Raw genomic sequence first — 19,162 nt, 5'->3', positions numbered from 1 at the left:
GCAGGAATGTGAGGCTGGAGTCAGGAATCAGCATCCCCCACGGGCAGGGCAGGGCAGGGAGGGAGAGCTGGCTGCAATTCCAGCTGGGGATGGTCCCATTCCAGCAATTAGGAGGAATTAATTGTTTGGCCAGAGCCCCAAGACGTTACAGATGGCTCTTAGAGGGATGGAACAGATTCCTGACCCTGAGGTGTGTCCAGTTTTGGGGCCTGTGGCTGGGGGGAGGTGGATCCAGAAAGTACATTTTTGGCAGAACCGAGGCCAACTGGCTCGTTGAATCTGCCATGGAAAAGTTTCTTTTGCTGAGAAGTGGAATATCTTGTACTGCTGATATTCCTAAGGACGAGGGAGCTTAAATTTCTTGCTTAGATTGGGAACTGGAAGCAGACAATCCCTGTTCTGGGCTGTTCCACAGAAATGGGCACAACCAACCATTTTCAGATGGGTTTGTTTATTGTCATGACTTTGCTGTTTTTATGCAGTGCTCCTCTTGGTGTTATGTTCCCGTTATCCCTTTTGAACAGGGCGTCTGTGCATTCCAGGGAAGGTCTTTTCCACTGATAGTGGCTCCTTGCTTCTGAGCACAGGATTCCTCTGAAGCCCCAGCAGCACTTCTCCATTTTATGGAAGATTTAGCTCAATTTCCCACCTTATTATCTGTTAATTTTTAGAGAAAATATGTTGCTTTGTTCAGGTCAAATTTGCAAATACATCGGTGGAGCTCAGTTTTTCTCTTTCCTGCCGATTTAGTGCTTTTGCACCTTTCATGGATCGTTTGATGAGCTGTTGAAGCTGGAAGAGGCTGTTGGGCATTTTCAAAGCTCATGGAAACCTTGCGTAAGGGATGCTGTACAGGAAACGGCCTCTCGAAAAGGGAAGTAGTGCAAAAGCCAGGGATGTTTTCCTTGTTTACAGATGCTTAGGAAGAGATTATGAATCCCCCACATCTGCCCAGGTGCAGCCTGCAGACTCCCAGCTCAGTATTTTTAACAGGAGCAGACCACAGCGGTGAATCCGCCCCCCACCCCGCTCCAATCCAGTATTTTGGTTTCTTCAGGGAACTCGTGTGTCTCTCAAAAACCACAGTTTGGTAACTGGCTGTCAAAGTTTGCCACAGAAACTGTCGGGAGTGAAAGGGGAAGGCAGCTCCTGCTGAAGTACCAAAGCCACTGCAAAAGCAGAGTTGTGAGAGCGTTGAGGTGGGGCGGGGGCGGAGGGGCTGCGGGGGCCAGGGTGGGATCACAGTCCGCTTCTGTTCGAAGCCAAGCTCTGTGTGTTCCCCGGTTGCAGCTCTCAGGACTGACCTGTTGCTCCCGGGGGAGGCGGGGGAAAGCTGTGGAATTCCCGGAAAGCCGTGGAATTCGGGCAAATGCCCTCTGCAGCATAGCCAGCAGAACTGTGCCAGGTGCTGGATCTCAGGCTGAGAGTGTGTCAGGCCGGGTTTGCCTGTCCCAAAGGGCTTTTTCCGTGAAGAAGGCAGAGACTTGGCTAATAGAGCGCTCTGCAAAGCTGACTCTGAAAGGGTATTTTGTTTTATATGGAATTTTTACCCCTATACCCATCAAAGCCTGGGAAATTACCATCCCATACCGTTTGTTTACCTGCAGAGGAAGGTTGTTGCAGCAATGCCTGGAAGAAGAAAGATTAAAATGCAATTACTGTAGCCTGGCAGGGGTGTGTTGTCCAGAAACCTTTTCCAAGTTAAATTCCTTTTTCAAGCTGATGGCTTTTAGGCCAAGACAGAGGGTAGAAAACTTCCAGCACATGAAACAAATTTCTGCAGCAAACTCTGGGAACCTCTGAAAATTGAAATAACTTTTGTAGCTGGAAGTTTCAATTTATTTAATTTATTTTGCTCCCTTAGGGCTCGGCTGTACTTGTTTTGTTGAGTTAGTTTATTTATGGGCACATTGTGCTGTTCTCCCACAGGGATGAGCCCTCAACTGCAGCAAGTCATCTGCCACTTGTTAATGTTGGTGCTAAGCCTGTTTAAAATCTTTTAGTGAGATTTAAGAGGTTGTCTGCATCAGACTGGGAATGTAAGGGGTGGTTAACACAGAGCAATCGCCACTCTTGTAGCTGGTTTCTAGACTATTTAAACATGCACCTGATTGTCATGGGTGTCATCCTGTAACTTTACGTGCAACAAATGAGTCAAATGCAAGCCCAGCTTGAGCTCCTTGCCCTCAGTGCCTTTGTGTGCAGGTGGCTCGTTTATTCTTTCCTTGCAGTGGCCAGAAGAATCTCTTTTCCCAGGAGTCAGTGTCAGGAGAGGAATGTCCCTGCTGAATTTGGTGTGTGGGGCAGCTGAGGGCAAAGCCCCACTGGGAGTTTGAGGTCTGTGGTCCCTCCCTGAGCACGATGTCCTGGCAGGAGCTTTGCTGCTCACCCGCTGTGTTTTACAGCCACGAGGGAACAAAACACTCCCAGCACACAGAGAGCAGATCCTCTGCCTCTGGACACCCAGGGACCAGGCTCTGTGTGTGGAATTTGGGAGCGGGCTGCACCCCAGCCGAGTCACCAAGCTCCTCTGCAGCCCACCCTGAAATTGAGAGCTCCCCGAGGGCGAGTATGGATTGAATTCCTGTGCTATTCCTGCGTGTGCCGCCTTCCAGCTCCCTCCTGCTTCCCTCTGATGGCTGTGGCACCAGCAGAATGGAAAAAAGCAACATGTAAGACAATTTTAGTGTAATAGGAGAAACGCTGCCTCACTTCAGCTGCACTTAACCCCTGGCTTTAAGTGGCTATGAGAGATTTGTGAGGTGTGCTTGATATGCTTAAGAAATGAAAAGCCTCGCTGTGAGAGAGGGGAGGAAGGAGCTGCAGCAGAGCTTCAGGCTGGTGAAGGCACTTCCAGGTGTGCATCCTGTCCTTGCTTGCTGTCTGAGGTGCAAAATGGGCTCTCCAGCTAGAGGAGCTGCTTCAGGCAGGAGGTGTGCTTGATAATGGCCAGTTTGCTGATTTTTCCTTAGCTTTTCTTTCCTGCCTTGTGCAGGACTTGCTGCCCAGGTCTCGCTGTGGAACTCTCTTGCTGTGATGCTCCTGTGGTGCACTGAGTTTGGTTGCTGCCTTTGGTTTGCATAACGTGTAAAGGAGTTTCACTGACTTCTGGGTTCTCATACCAGAGGTTTCCTTGCTGAGCCACCACTCGGGAGTCACCTGCTCAATATTCCTCCTCCATGCCTGACCCAGCTTGTTCAATCCTGTTCTTTCCCATTGAAGCAAGAGGCAAGAAAGTAGCATCTGCTCGAGTTCACAAGGATCACAGATTCATTTAGGCTGGAAAAGCCCTCCCAGCCCACGGAGTCCAAGCTGTGCCCGATGGCCACCTTGTCCCCAGCCCAGAGCACTGGGTGACCTCCCTGCCCACCCTTTCCAGGAAGAAATTCCTGCTGCTGTCCAACCTGAGCCTCCCCTGGCACAGCTTTCAGGATGGTGACAGGCTCTGTAAGCAGCTTGTGCCCGCGGGGAAGCCACGTGAGAAGGTGACATCCATGTGCCAGTACAAATCTTGACTCCAGAAATACTCAGTGTGAGGTGAGGGTGTAGCTGTTTTAACAAAACATCAAGTGGAAATGTCCCATTCTTGGTGTTTCCAAGTTTGCACGCAGCTGTTGTGCCTGTGCCCGTCCTTCCTTTCTGTCCTGCATCAGGAGTTACGACCTAAAAATAAACTGTGTTGTGCAGAGGAGTGGGAAATGAGACAGCAGCACTGACTCCAGGTTTCACTGCTGTGTGTGTGCCCTGTGCTGAGAGGGTTCTGCTGGTCAGGGAACTCCAGCTGGGACTGAGCAGTGCAGGCTGGCATCACCCAGCTGGGACTGAGCTAATGCTCCCCTGCTCTCTGGCCTGCTGTTCAGCCAGACCCCAAATTAAAATAACCCAGGGGTCTGAAGAAGGCAAAAAGGGTTGTTAAGGTTTCTCTGAGGTGAGGATAACCCTTGTAAATCTCTGAAAGGGAAGGGAACATATTTATTTGCTGTGCTGCCATGCTCTGCAGTGGCTTGGAAAGGTCTCTGGTGAGGTGGCCGTGAACTGCTCTGTCACCAGTTGAAACCACTCAAAGGGCATTGCAGTGGGGCTCGCTCTGCCTGGGCTAGACTGATGACTTCATTGGGCTACCTGGGGCAGCTGTGTCATTTCACTGGTGTTTGGAGAAGAAATGGAGTGGACAGTGAGGCTGAAGGTCACTTTTGTATTCCAACCTCTTTGTCTCCTTCAGTGTTGACATTGAATCCATCGGTACAGGGCAGCTTTGCCTGTTGCTCTTTGTGCTTTGGCAGCAAGGGCTGAAGTCTTTGCTTAGGCTGGAAACTGGCCCCAGCTCTGGTGCCTCTTGCAGGATGACTTCTGTGTGTTTCAGAGCTAGGCACAGGTTTGGAAAGTGTGTCTTCAGAGCTCCTTTTTAAAGGTGCAGGGGCCCTGTGAAACCTGGCGGTGCTGTGTGAGCCTTTTGGTGTACAACAGGCCTGCCTTTCTGCCCCTCTGGTGCTTTCAGAGGTGCAGGGCAGTTCTTTCCCCTCTTTTTAAAAAATTTCTCTTAAACTAAGCCTTGAGAATCTTACTTGACCTGCTGGTTTTGTGGTCTGTACCTCAGGAAGTGCTGCAGTTGGGTTGGTTTGCTGCATTTAGGCAAACCAGCTAATTTTGGCACTTAGTGTGCCTGGTGTAACTACTTTTCTCCCAGGTGTAAGTAAAAAATAGGAAATAAAGTCTGTTTGGTTTAAAATCACACTGGGCAAATCCCAGCTTGGAAGGCAGTAGGAGTAAGTGAAGGTCCATGTGGGGTTTTTTTCTGTTTATACTTGGTTAGTTCTGCTTTTGCAGTAGAAAGAGGTAAGTCCATTGATTAATTGAGCAGTTTATGGATGTGAGGAACTGGTGCAGAACCAGCTTGTGGTTGGGAATTCCCTGGCAGGGGGAAAACAATGAAGCCATATCCCAAGAAAAACATGGACCTGGAGCTCTGGGATGGCAAGCCTCCAGAGACAGATGAGGAGACAGCACAGGAAAATGCTCCAGAAGAGTAGAGTGGGAGATAACTGTCCCCTGCCCTCTCCAGGAACATTCCCCAGGCTCAGTAGCCTGGCCTTGGCAACAGGGTCCAGCACATTTTATTTCCTCAGCTGGAACAGGGATCGTGTCTGCAGCAGCCTTTGAATGAGAAGAGCTTTGAGCTGGAGAACGAGCGGCTGCTTTGCTGCTTTTAGGCAAAAACATTCTTAATATTCCTGTCTTCCAGCCCTGTGCCCCTGGGATGAGCTGAACTGTGATTGATGTGTGACTGTCGTGCTTCTGTCTGTGGTGTGATTGATTCCTCTTGTCCTGAACAACAGGGGCAAAGTTGGATTTTAAGGTGGGCCTGACTATTTTGAGACCAGAGGACGGCAGGTGATCTGCAGGCTGGCTGGATTTCACTCCTGCAAGGGAAATTGGGGGCCAGGCTGCAGGGAAATTCCCTTTATTTTGATAGTGGTTTTCTGGAGCCTGCTTGCCTGGGAAGACCCTGTAAGTTTCGGGTTTCCCTGCTGCACGGTCAGGTTTTTCCTGCTGCTTAATCAATGATCTGCTCTGAAAAAAGCAAGACAGAAATGACACCCTTGCTTCATCCTCAGCCTGGCTGTAAGAAACCTTTGCAGCCTGTTACTAAGAGATTACACTTTTTGTTCGTAGCTTTGCTTTAGCAAAATAGTCTTTCATAGCTGGAAAGCCTTAAGGAAAAAACTTTCTGGCAATATCTGTAGGAGTTGCAGCTCTTTGCTGTGCAAATGCTGAAATCTACATCTTGCTTTAATGTTTCTCAGAGCTGAAATATTTGTGGATAAACAAAGCATTTCACATACTGTTTAAAGTGCTTGCAGGCAACCTTTACCCCCGGAGTGGAATGCAGCCATTGGGAAAAGTGCAGTGGGAACAAGGACCTCTAACAGAGTTGATGGCCAGGAGTGGGATGGAGTGGGGCAACGTGTTGTATCTAAATGTTAATTTTGATTGGCATATCACATTCCAAGCCATTTATTGTATGAGAAATTGCTGGCATCCGTAACCAGATAATTTTTGGTTTATGGAACAGTCTGCAGTAGGTTTTTCTCCCCCAAATTTCCACTGGATGTTGCTGGGTGAGTAAGTAGGAGCAGCTAGAAATGTGCTGGAAAATTGTGGTATGTCTTCTTAGGAATCATGGAGGAACCTACTGAGATAAAGCCTGCTCTGCTTCCAGAGGAGAAACACATTTCTGGTATTTGTTACTTTACGGTAAAGAATTTCTAAAGTCTCTCCCACATGCACATGTCCACCTGCATGGCCTGGGAGCCAGCAGCAAGGATTTCTTTGCACCCCCTCTGACTGGGAAAGGTGGGATGCAGCAGGAAGTGGCATCCCAAGGAGTGGGCAGTGGCACATGGACTCCTCTCTGTAGGGACGCGTCCGACTCCTTGCCAGATAATGTTGTGCATCCAAAGAGTTTCAGTGGGATCAAGTTGCAGGGAGTGAAGGGGAGCTGAGCAGCTACTGGGTGGGATGAGAGATTCCCAAAGGGTTACTAAATCCATGCTCAGGAAGCTCCTGGAGCTGGAAGTAGCCAAAACCTCAGGCAGAGCCTTGTCTGGTACAGGGCAATTTAGCTGATCTTAAACATTGATTTAACTGGTACAGCTGAGCAGCTTTGAGGGCTGGGCTTTGGGCAGTGGGTTTTTTGCTTGTTTCCTGTATTTTTGCTTGTTTGAGGGTTTTTTATTGTATGAGGCTATAATGGAAATAAAAACCCTATAGCTTGGGGTGACTGACTTTGAGGGTTGCAATAGTGGAGGCAAACACCCGACTTTCCGCTGAGTGTTGGCAGCACCAAAAGGAAGCTGCAAAAAGTAGTCCCTGGTCTTGGGTGTGCTGACTCCTGCCCAGAGGTGCTGTGGGGGTGATCCTTTCCCTTTTCCCATTTTTCAGCCTTTCTTTGGTGGAGTTTCCCTGGGCAGGAAGGTGAATTGCAAAGGTCGAAATGGGATAGTTGCCCACGCACTGCGTGCCTGGAAGTTTGCTGGTCTGATACCAGTACAATTACTGTGCAAATCTTTACTTCAGATGAGACACACATATGGATGGAATGATATTTTAAGAGCTCAGAGAAGCCTCCTTTATAAATTTAAGTGCCAGCAGCACATTTTTTTATACTCAGAAGATCTTTTAACTGCGGCAGTAACTTGGGGAGAACTGCTTGGGCACATTGTGAGGTGTGGCTTTTTATGCTTCAGTGGAGCTCTCAGGGTGCTTCATGGAGCAGGTTGTTTTTAGCTGTCCTGAGAAGTATTCCCTGCCCAGGAGAACCAGGGCATCCTTGTGGAATTGGCCGTGCTCCACGTGTCCTTGGAGCGAGCTCCGTGACGCAGGGCGGCCGACAAAAGAGACATTCAGTCACCAGCGCAGGATCGTGTTCCCTCTGAGCCTGGACTAATGCTCTTAACCCTGCTGGGGCTGGAAGAACAGCCAGCAGGCCTGGGCTGGTGCCCTGCTCGTTTCCTGTAATCTCTGCAGGCTGGAAATGGCTCTGTCTCTCTGCTCTGCCCGTCCTCCCTTTGGGATCGGCAGGGATCCCTTTGGGATCGGCAGGGAAGCACCAGCAGCCGTCCCTGTCTCCCTCCTTCCCAGGCCATCACACCACTGCTCTGCAGCAATCATGTTCCACTTAGCAAAGTCTCATCCTCATAGGAATTGTTCTGATGTTAAAAACTTAGGAATCTTACGGTTTCTCAGCTCTCTGATCCACCAAGACCTTTTTTCCAAAGCAGTTATTGCGATTTCTGTCTTTGCAATGGCTGAGTCTCAGCTATTACCTGTTAAAAGGTGGGATATGTCTGAGGTCCTGTTGTTTCAAGCACTTGCAAAATGGGAAGAGCTAAGTTTAAGCTGCTGTGGCTCGATTCCGAATCAGTGGGTAACTTGACAGGGAGGCTTTTGGCTGTGAAGTCACGGATTTAGACATACTGGGAATTCTGACGTTATCTACAGGTCAAGGTGAACCATTTCTGTCTCCATCCCTTTAGCAGAAGCGTGTGGACCATGCCTGTCGTGGAGTCCTCAGCTTCCATCCCCATTCTCCTGCAAAACCAGAATAGGTCCCAGTCACTGGAAGATGGTTCATGAGATGCCAAACACCAGTTTGATTGGTAAAATTAAGCAGTGTAATAAGCAATTTGAAGCAGTTCCTGTTGGTGATGGACAACAGGAAACTTCACTGGTGTCATTGCAGTGCATAATTCTGGTCATTCCCTGAATTCCTTATCCCCAACAGGTCTGAATGATCAGACCCTGGGTTTTTATCTAGATGGGTCTGGCTGTGAACACCCTGACAAGGCCCCAGCTGTGGGTAGTTGCAGTGTGTTTCACGTTACTAATGTTTTCTAACCTAGTCATAACTTGCTTTCTTAGAATTAACCAATCTTCGCTTTTTCTCTTCAAAGTATTTTCGAGTGGGTCTGGGGAATTCTGAGCATCTCACGCTTTGGGGAGAGTTGAAAATACCAGCGTGTGCCGAGTCACTTCCTAGTGCCCAGGCATCCGTGTAGGGCCAAGGTTTCCACGTGTCTCTGGGGCACTTGGCTCCCTGAGGGGTGAGAAGACTCCAAGCAACACTGGGGCCAGATTTGTGGAGAAGAGTGTGCCCTGGAAGGTGTTCTTTGGAAGGATGAGCAACAACGAGGTGGGGAGGAGGTCTGAAAACAGGAGTGATTATTTTGGCAACAGGGAAGGGGTCTCCTGCTGCAGAGGTCGGGTGTGTTCAGGTCACCGTGATACTGCAAGAACTGAACAGGAATCCCATGAACAAATCCTGCTAATTCACATAATTATGTTGCTGTGGATCGTGGTAACAACAATTTTTTTCACTTTCTGGGACACTAGGAATGAGTTTGCAGCGTGCTGGCAGGTCTCCTACCAGCTTTCCATGCCCAAAATATGGAAGGGTTGTTTCTGGGCTGCCTCCCTGAGTTCATCACTGCACTATTTATTGGTTCCCTAGTGCAGATCTGTCTACTTAAACCAAATGAGGCTCATTCCTTCCCTTTCACATTGCCATTAGCTGGATGATTTTATTGTCTCTGCAGGAAGAGAGCAGAGACAAGCAACTGTAGATTAGGAACAATTTGCAAAATAGTTCAGTGATTAGCACGCCTGTGGAGATGTTTTTCCGTGTAAGGCCTGCACCACAAATTTTACTGGCTCCCTGTGCTCGAAGAATTAACTGTGAGGAGGATTAAAATGACATCTTAGACATCAGCTGAACGTCCTCTCAAAATCCCTTACGTTGTCTCTAAATCAATTAACTTGATTTCTTTAATCCACAAGCAAACCGGATTGGTGAACTTGTGTGGGGGATGTGTTTAGGCTGAACTTCTCCGGAGTATTTTAAGGAGTACTTCAGTACTGGTGAAATGGTGAAAACAAAGGAGTGAAATGTGGAAATACCCTGTGCTAGGGTGTGAAACGAAGATGCTGCTCTAGTCATGGGGGTGCCTTCTCCAAGAAGCAGTCTTCAGCTGCTTAATCCAGTCTTCACAGACATTCCTGATCCTTGCTGGTTATAGGGAATAAGAAAATAAGACAAGAGCCTGCTCTTGCTCCTTTTGCCATGGTGCTGCTTGTGTGGATGTGTGAAGTGGGAAGGAAAAGACAGAGGAGAACCCTCAACTCCAAAGCTTCGCTGGTGAACAGCACAAGGAGTTCTGTAAAGTCTCCAAGAGTGGCTCTTGGCACTCAGATGTGGCTGTTTAAGTCTCCTAAATCCTGGTTTGCTGTAATTCCCCATGGGTGGTAAGGATGGCAGCATTCACCTGGAAAACATCTAAATATTAATACGAGGAATCCCATGCTCTCTCTGGGAATCCTGCAGGTCTCCACTGGCTGGAACATCTCCAGATGCATTAGTCAGAGATGCAGCTCCCACTCTGAGCCTGCTGCAGGCTGTGCTGGGGACAGTGTGAGCTCAGGTGCTGGAAAACGGGGAATATTCTGGGAACAAGCCAGCAGAGCTCTGGAGGTGTTGGGGTCCTGTTGCCTGGAGGTTGTCAGCCGTGTTGTGACGCGGAGAACAAGGCTGGCAGCAACTTCTCTCATTAATCTTCACGGCATCAAAACCTGCCGGGTTTCCTCTCAGCTGGTGCTCCTGCACGAAGGGAACGCTGTGGCTGTCAGAGCAAGGGGTGGCCCAGCCAGAGCTGAGCGTGGTCCCGTTAGGTGCTAAAATAGCAGCGGGCTGGTCCCGTGCCGTGCCGCCGTGGCTCGGCATCGCTTAGCAACTCCAGGAGCTGAGCCGTTTCCACAGGGATGCTGAGTCCAGGGAAACAGGGCCCTGAGCCGGCAGCTCGTCCCCAGCACAGCAGCAGCCAGTGCTCTGCAAACACCAGGGCCTTCCTCAGGGGAAGGAGCAGGGCAGGGAGGAGTTTGGCACACAGGCTCGTTGGTTCGGGGCAGATGGACCTTCTGTTTTCTGAAAAGTGTGCCACCGGTGCTGGAGTTTGGCAAATAACACAAGAAGTGCTGTGTGTGCCACAGGACAGACAGGAAAGAGCTCTAACCAAACCTTGCCACGCAGTCCTGCTGTCAGCAGAGCTGCTGGTACCCAGACTGTCGCTGGAGTTGCTCCTCCTGTCTTTGCAGCAGCCCAGAAATAATTGTGGATGTGGCAGGAAACGCATCCCTGCAGGCTCTGTACTGGAGAGGGAGAGGCTGCAGTGCGAGGGAGCTTCTCGGGGTTCTCGTGGTGCTCACAGCAAATGCTGCTGGTTCACAACTCGCTCTTCAAAACGTCTGAGCACCGGTTTGTGCTCCGGGATCCATGGGGACTATCCTTCCTGGAGGAGGGGGCACACAGGGCGTGGAGCTTTCCCAGGCTGGCTTCCTCCTGTGGGTCAGGCTCTCGGCACATGGGCAGCTTCTGGGGGCTCAGGAAACTGCAGATAAGCGAGCGTGGTAAGTTGGGGAGGGCTGCTCTTCCGAGATAAGGGCCAGTTACTCATGAAAACGGCTCCTTCCTGGGGTGGGTGACACCTCTCATAATCCTACAGCAGGCAGGGCAGGAGGCTGGCAAGGCTTTCCCTGGCTTTTCCGTGGCTCCCTCCGGATGGACAAAAGCTGTTTGACTTCCAGCCTGTGGCACAGAGGAATCTCCTGGCCTGGAGGTGGAGGTGCCTGGTGTCCCCCTCCCTGCAGTGCTCAGGTGGCTTACTCCTGAAGGTGAGGCAGTGTGAAAACCCAGAAGTGAATTTTCAAGCAATCCTAAACGCAGTTAAAAAGGAGTCCCAAGAAAGCAGAGTTACCAGGCTTCCAGCTGCCTGCTTCCTGGCAGACAGCTCCTTGGGTTTGGTGCTGCTTCAACAAGCAGAATTGGATTTATTTATCCCCACCTCCTCCCCGGCTTGTATTGAAGTGGAAACGTATGAATTGCAGTTTTCTAACTAATGGGAATGGAGCAGGGAGATGTCTGGTTTTCCTTTATCTGAGAGTGAAAGCTGAGTTGGAAGAGCCCTACAGAGCACAGGAGGCTGGTTCTATTCTGAATCTCCACCCTGGTTTTGTCTCCCTTGGAGGCTGGAGGGGTTGGATGAAGAGTGGGTTTGCTTCTCTGGGTGGGATGAGTGGTTTGCATGCTGCTGCTGGCTCTGTTTGACTGTGCAAGAGGTGGAGAAGGGATGGGGTGAAACCTGGTCCCTGGGTTGCTGCCACCTGAGGATTTTGGGTTTGCTTCTGTGCAAGTGCTTCCTCTCTCCTAAATGGTCCTAGTTATCTTGGAGACTATCAGGAAAGGCTTCCAGCCTTCCTCCTTTGCTGCCTCTCATCACACCTTGTGTGATCCTGGGTTCGGAGCCAGGGTCTTGTGCATCCCAAGAGTTTTCTGGATTGCTCTTGTAGTTAAGGAAAGGTGCTCTGGGTGTGGGAGGGTGGTCAGCAGCCCATTTCTGGCAGTTCTGTTTCTCATATTGTTCTGGGGGTGGTTGTCCCAATCTAGGCCTGTTTGGACACAAGGATATTCTCTCTCCCTGAGTCCTTTGGGAAATACTCTTTTTAAGATGCAGCTGTCCCTGTATCCCTGGCAGTGTCCAAGGCCAGGCTGGATGGGGCCTGGAGCAGCCTGGGATAGTGGAAGGTGTCCCTGCCATGGCAGGGGGTGGAATGAGGTGGGCTTTGAGACCCCTTCCCACCCAAACCATTCCATGATTCCGTGTTAGCATGGCCTTTCCCGTGTATCCCCACTCTTGTTAGACCTTGAGGTCATCTTTGCACTGTAACAACTCCTGATGCTTCAGTGAAGGCTTGCTGTTAGCTCTGCCTCTTAAATGCCCTTACTTTTATTTGTTTGGTGCTTTGTTAACAGGGACTCTCACGGCTGCGTGAGAAGCTGCCAGCCGCAGGTCTGAGCTTCGACCCTCCTGTTCCAAATGAGCTTCTGAGCTGATGCATCGAGGGCTCTGGCTAGAAAAGCAGTTTCAGGTAGGTCAGGGCATCTCTCACTTTGTGTTTTCAAGCACGTGTGCTTTGGAGTGGTGTATGCATTCAGTGCCTTGTTTATTGTGACCTGGGTTCGGGCAAGTTCTTGTTTTGGAGGCTTGGGATGTTTCACAGACCGTCTAACTCCGGTGTTACATTGTAAAATCTTGGGGAAAGACAGCTGAAAGATCCCTTAGATCAGTTCCTTCTGCCTGCTTCCAGGGAAGGATGACTAAGAGCAAAGCTGGAAGATGCAGATTGTGGATAAATGCTCTCAAAACCCTGCTTGTAAGGAAATCTTTGCCCCTCTGGCTGTGGAAACTGGAGTGATATATTGGGAAGACAGCCAGAGTGGGGGCTGGAATACCTGTGTTCTGTTCTCAGCTCTGGCTTTGACATAGATAGATGACCTGCACAGAGAGAATAAATGGGGTGTAGGGGCCTTTCTTGCTGCTTGTAGTTGTGTTTTTGTCTTCCAGTAATGCTTTGAAGCTGTGTGAGGATTTGCTGAAAGGCATCTCATAAGATCTGTCGTGGTTTTGTTGGGTTTGATGCGTGCTGGAAAGCTCCGTGACTGATTGAAGAGCTAGAGGGGAGGTGTAGTGAGAAGCAGGAAATAAAAGTGGAGCTTTTGGGTGTAAAGATGTTGAGAAAGAGCATGTTCTAAAAGCTGTTACTTACTTGTTTGTGTGCAGCCTCAGTATTCAGCACCAGGAGTGAACCAAGTCCTTTGTGCCTCCCATTCCTAGTTGGGAAACCTTTTGCCTTTTCCCCCCAAATGTTCTGGAATATTAGTGAGCCTTAGCTGGCTGATTCTGAGAGGCTGTGGTGGGAGACAGAGCAGAAAAGCAGCTTTCAGTTGTGATTCTTCCTAATCCAGCTGCAGGTGCCCTGAGCGTATTTGTCTTTGGAAAATTTGGGTTTAGCCCTTCTCCTGTGGCTGTTCCAGTACTGCATCTGTCTGGATCTCAAAGGTTGTATAATTAAGATGTTCAGGGGCTTTTCTACAGAATCTGTAAGAAATACCACCAGAAATCATGAGAAAAGTGCTGTGACTAAATATTAAGGCTCCTGAAATTGAGGGAACTGATTTTTTTTTTTTTGCATGTCACAGGTCAGGTGAATTGTGAGCAGGTTTTTGCAGTTGTTGCTCTCTGGAAGCTGCCTCTGTGTCACAGCTGTTCTGGACAAACTGTGATACCAGTTTACAGCAGTCAGGAAAAATTCCTACTTTGCCCAACCTTCTTCAACTACCTGAATACTGAGAGCAGGAGATACTTTGAGCAGGCACCTGAAGCTGCTGGCACTGTATTGATTCAGCTTCTGTTTGCTCTGCATCCAACACACAGCTGTGATGAATAATGCAGGAATCTATTACTTAAAGTTTAATGCAGCTTTAATCAGGGTTGAACATCTACAAGTCCAGTGCAAGAGGCTGCTCTGCTCTGTGTTAAAGGGAAAAGATTCAAAGCAGGGGTTGTTGGGTCTGTGTTGTTGAGTTGTTCCCTTTGCCCAAGCCAGGGCCTGTCCCCTGTGCTGGCCCTGCTGAGGGACCTCGAGGGCTGTGTCCAGTTCTGGGGCTCCCAATTCAGGAAGGACATTGAGGGGCTGGAGCGTGTCCAGGGCAGGGAATGGAGCTGGGAAGGGGCTGGAGCCCCAGGAGCGGCTGAGGGAGCTGGGAAAGGGGCTGAGCCTGGAGCAAAGGAGGCTCAGGGGGGACCTTGTGGCTCTGCACAAGTCCCTGACAGGAGGGGGCAGCCGGGGGGGTCGGGCTCTGCTGGCAGGGAACAGGGACAGGACAAGGGGAAAGGGCCTCAGGCTGGGCCAGGGGAGGCTCAGCTTGGACAGCAGCAGGAATTTCTGCATGGAAAGGGTGCTCAGGCCTCGGCAGCGGCTGCCCAGGGAGCTTTGGAGTGCCCATGCCTGGAGGTGTCCAAGGAAGGGCTGGAGGTGGCACTCAGTGCTCTGGGCTGGGGACAAGGTGGCCATCGGGCACAGCCTGGACTCCATGGGCTGGGAGGGCTTTTCTGACCCAAATGATTCTGTGATTCCATGGTTCTGTGGCACAGCTTGTCCTTTATGTGCAGGTATTCACTTGCAGGTGCCTTGATGTCTGGGACCTCTGTGGTTTTCCCCGTATTTATCTCAGTCTGTGACAAGACTCATTCTGTACCTGTGGGGTCACAGAGCACATGCTGACATCCAGGGATCTCACATCGTGGAATATCAAGGCACTGCTGTCTCTTCAATGGCTTTTTTTTCCTTCTTGGTACGAGTATTATTTTATTAAACAAAGGAAAAACATCCCTTTCGTCAATTGTTCCCTTTGCAGAACTTGAGCCTTAAAATAATCCAGGAAGCCTTTTGTTATATAAATATACTCATCCTCCAGCTTGGCACGGAATGTGCTTGACAGAGCTGCTTGCTGAATTCTGTTTTAAACTTGAATTTCCGTGGCTATGAAGGAGAAACCCTGGGCTCAGAGAGCAAACCAAGCATTGATTGCTGTGTAATCACAGTGTAACAGGGACTATTTAAAGCAGTGGAAAGCAGGGGTTTATGCCTGGAACTCAGTTTCTGTGTCTCAGTGATTTTTGTTTCAGATTGTTACAGCCAGGTGTGCTCAAACCTACCAAATTTAGCTCCATGGGAACAGAGCATATGTGCAGCCTTTTGAAAATATTCGTGCTCAAGTTGTTTGCTCAGGAATGGAATTGTGTATGAATACAGCAAAGGCTTGGAATGGTTAACAGTAAATTCCAGTGCAGAACATTCAGTAGTGACATCCCCCAGGTAAGTGGGCAACAGTTGGCTAGAGCAGATGTTTAAATAGGAAATGAACAAAAAATCACCACCAAAAAAACCCCCCACAAACTCAAAACCCCATCAACCCCAAAGCCCCACCACTCTGTGAATGTCAAATAATCTTTGGTAAAAGTGGTGTCTGGTTTCTGGGTGTTGTGCACATAAAAGCACCTTGGGAGGAGTTCATGAATCACCTACAGGACTGGATGTGACTGTAGAGCTTTTCTGTGTCCTCTGCAGGCCACACATTCATTGTTACATTGGCTTTTTAAGTGATACCTTTGGCTTGTTTTGCTGCAAGCCTGGGCTTGAAGCTGCTGCTGACTGAGGAGGTTGTACTCAGTGGTCTTGGAGGTCTTTTCCAACCTAAATGGTTTTATGATTCCTCCCAGCTTTTTCCAGGTGCGTGCATCGAAACTATCCCGCAGAAGTGGGGATGTTAAGTGGGTGCTGCAGGATCTACCTGGGTGCTTTTGGTACAAACACTGAGCCCACAGGCTGTGTTTTAAATGCAAGGAGAGTGAAGGGTGAATCCATGCAATCCCCCAAGAGAGCCTGAATCCAGTCTGATGTGCTGCTGCCTCCTCCCATGGTAATGGAGTGATAGTGCACTGAGAGGAGAGAGAAGAGTCCAAGGAGAGTAATGTAGAATCATGGAATGGTTTGGGCTGGAAGGGACCTCAAAGCCCATCCCATCCCACCCCCTGCCATGGGCAGGGACATCTTCACTGTCCCAGGCTGCTCCAAGCCCCATGCAGCCTGGCCTGGGACACTTCCAGGAACCCACAACCTCTCTGGGCAATGACATCTTTGGCACTTACCCAAAACTAAAGGTTTAATGGAATTTTGGAGCAGAAATTTTATGTTCCCTGTGTTCAATTTGTTGGATCAATCAAATTGAGTTTTGGTAGATTTTCTAGCTGCTTACTCAATGGCTTGGCTTGTTCTGGGTGCTGTGGGTAATTTTCTTCTTGTCTCCTAATTTATTTGCCTTCAGATGTGTAGCTGCTCCCGTGTTTCCTGGAAAATGGAAAGGATGTGCTAGCAGGAAATGGCTGCAGTTAATGAAAATAGACTGTACTGTGCTGATGATTAATCCTTAATCCAAAGAGGGAACGTTCCTTCTGCACCTCTGTGGCCTGAATTAGCATCTGACTGTTCCTTTGTCCTCAGGCTGGCTGTGAATGACTCCGGGATTGATTCATGGCTTAGGGCCCCCAGTAATAGGATTTCCTGTGAGGGTGTGTCACCAGTCCTTGCACAGGTTCAAAGGGAAAATGGGTTTCCCCGCCTGTGTTTCATCCTCTGGACTTGTGCCCCTTGGCTCGTTTTTCTCCCTGACTCTGGTACCTTCGAGCTTCCAGCTGGGATTTGATGGCTGCTGCCATCCCAGCTCCTTTCGAGGGTCTCATCATCCACCCAAGGCATCTGGGGACGGGGCAGGTCGTGTTCTCCTTGGGTTCAGGAGTGAGCTTAAATACATTTAGTGCTTCTCTGGAAGGCTTTCAAGTGCAGCACTGCTCTTCTGCAGCTCTGTTTGCTTCCTCTGAAGGCCAAGCAGCTGCCGCTGAACTCGGGGCTGCAGTGCGTGACTGCTCCCTTAGCAAGCAGTTAAACCATCAGCTATTACACTGACGTGCAAATGCTATTTTGTGCTGAAGTCATGCTGGAAATAGTTCAAAACGTCTTGTTTGTTTGGATTCACGAGGGGCACGCTGTCTCGCTGAGCTCTAATCTTGTTTTGCTCTCCACTTTCTTTGCAATCAGCAGAGCTGTGTTCAAACCATGCTGAGAGATTTAAGGTGCCTCTTGGTCTGCACCCCAGGAGCCACAGGCTGAGGGCAGCACCCCTGGGTTTGTGCCTTTTGGGAAGCTGGGTTATTAATCAGTTGTTTTCCCCCAGCCTCAGTCCTTAGGTGGATGGAAGAGGCTCTGTTCCCATGTTGAATTAAACCCTCTGCCCCTGTGCTCAGGTGAGACCCCACCTGCAGAGCTGCCCCAGCCCTGGGGCCCAGCACAGGGAGGGCCTGGAGCTGCTGGAGAGAGGCCAGAGGAGGCTCCAGGATGAGCAGGGGGATGGAGCAGCTCTGCTGGGAGGAAAGGCTGGGAGAGCTGGGATTGTTCAGCCTGGAGAGGAGAAGCGCTGGGGTGACCTCACTGGGGCCTTCCGGTGCCTGAAGGAGCTACAGGAAACATGGAGAGAGACTCTTGACAAGGGCTGGAGGGCCAGGACACAGGGAATGGCTTCCCAGTGCCAGAGGGCAGGGAGAGATGGGATATTGGGAAGGAATTGTTCCCTGGGAGGGTGGGCAGGCCCTGGCACAGGGTGCCCAGAGCAGCTGGGGCTGCCCCTGGATCCCTGGCAGTGCCCAAGGCCAGGCTGGACATTGGGGCTTGGAGCAGCCTGGGACAGTGGGAGGTGTCCCTGCCCATGGCAGGGGTGGCACTGGATGGGCTTTGAGGACCCTTCCCACCCAAACCAGTCTGGGATTCTGTTAAAAATCTCCTTCTGGCTGAGTACTGACTCATTCGTTCGTTATTTTAATGACAGATGCACTTGTTTAAAATGGCTCCACGGTTTTGCAGTTTTATTGTTCAGCAGATAATAGGGTTATTGGGATTCTTGCACAAGATGTTTTGTTTCAGTTCACTCCTTAAATGTTTCTCTCTGTGTTTGCAAGAGGCATGAAAACAAAAAGGGTTTTTTTCCCGGCCTGCACTGCCCTTTCTCTGCTGTCCCATTCCCAATGAGCAGTTGAAAGGCTGTCAGCAACTGTTTTGACAGATTTTCCTGTACTGCTTAGGAAGACAAAAAGTTACATCTCACATATTTTGCTGTGCAGGGATAAATACACAGCAAAGGGTGGGTGAAATATTTGGTACTGACATGCTGGGGGATTTTGTAGTCCCAGCACAGGATGCCTGCTCTGTCACCAGAGTCCTGTGTGACAGTCCCAGCTGTTCAAAGCGTGTGTGCATCCCAGCTGCATCCCGCCAGGCTTAAATATCCTCCTGGCCAGAGCGTGCTCCCACCTCCAGGTTCCTCCCCGCCCTTCCCTGCATTGTGGAGCATCCTTGCAGCCACCTCCAGACACATCACTGAACTCCCCCAGCTTTGCCAAGAGTTTCTTGGACAGTTGATGCAAATGCAGCTTGAGGAGCTCCCTGAGCCGTGTGTGGCACATGCATGTCAGGAAAATTAACCCACCAACACCAGAGGTTTGTGTCCAAAGAGGAGACACAGGAGTCCCATTACTTTATTTGAATAAAGGGAGAGGCCATGGGGCATTCCCCTGGGGTCTCTCAAATTTTTGGAGGGTGCAGCCCCCCTTTTATCCCAATTTCCTGATCACATTTCCCTCTCTCTTTCCCCGTTGGCTGAGGTACTTGAGAGGTACAGACTTCCCGGAATGCCTAATACCTAAGACTCTCTTCTAATGTATAAACCTCCCCCCCTTTATTTTTAGTTCTTTCTGAATTTTATGGTTTTCCCATTGTTTCTTTCATCTCTCAATATCCAATATCATTTATCAGCAGACCTGCGGTTTGTTTGTAGAGACAAATCTCTTTCCATTCCTCAACCAGTGGACCCCTTCTCATTGTTTCTTTTATCTCTCAGTGCTACTTTCATCAACCAGCAGGCCCAGAGCTTGTTTCTAAAGACAAGACTCTCATTCCTTTCATGTAGAAAGGCGAGGAACAGGCTTTGCACAAGGGCTGTGTCATTATTAGGCTAAGTTAACAGGGTGGCTTCAGGTGTTCTGTGAGTGCTGGTGCTGATCCAGAGTAGCTGAGGGTACTGGTGGTCTGTGCCAGCAGGAGTGCCCTGCCCTAGTGCTGGTTCCCAAATTCAGGGGCAGCACTCAGCTTGTTCTCGGTGTTT

General features: G+C 49.7%; 1 protein-coding gene across 2 annotated transcripts in view; it reads left to right on the top strand.

The window, feature by feature from the left end:
* SGMS1 (sphingomyelin synthase 1) overlaps positions 1-19,162 on the top strand; it is a 97,656-nt gene that overhangs the window by 12,705 nt on the left and 65,789 nt on the right. Inside the window, exons 1-2 of one of the 2 annotated variants that reach the window (XM_048311064.1) lie at positions 11,025-11,223; positions 12,362-12,477. The gene's annotated coding sequence lies outside the window, so the exon portion shown is untranslated. Of the gene's footprint in view, positions 1-11,024; positions 11,224-12,361; positions 12,478-19,162 lie in introns of those variants that run through there. The other variant, XM_048311063.1, reaches the window with a different exon arrangement.

The sequence above is a fragment of the Corvus hawaiiensis genome, chromosome 8, assembly GCF_020740725.1.
Source record: "Corvus hawaiiensis isolate bCorHaw1 chromosome 8, bCorHaw1.pri.cur, whole genome shotgun sequence".
Taxonomy (NCBI): domain Eukaryota; kingdom Metazoa; phylum Chordata; class Aves; order Passeriformes; family Corvidae; genus Corvus; species Corvus hawaiiensis.
This window is presented reverse-complemented; position numbering and strand designations above follow the sequence as displayed.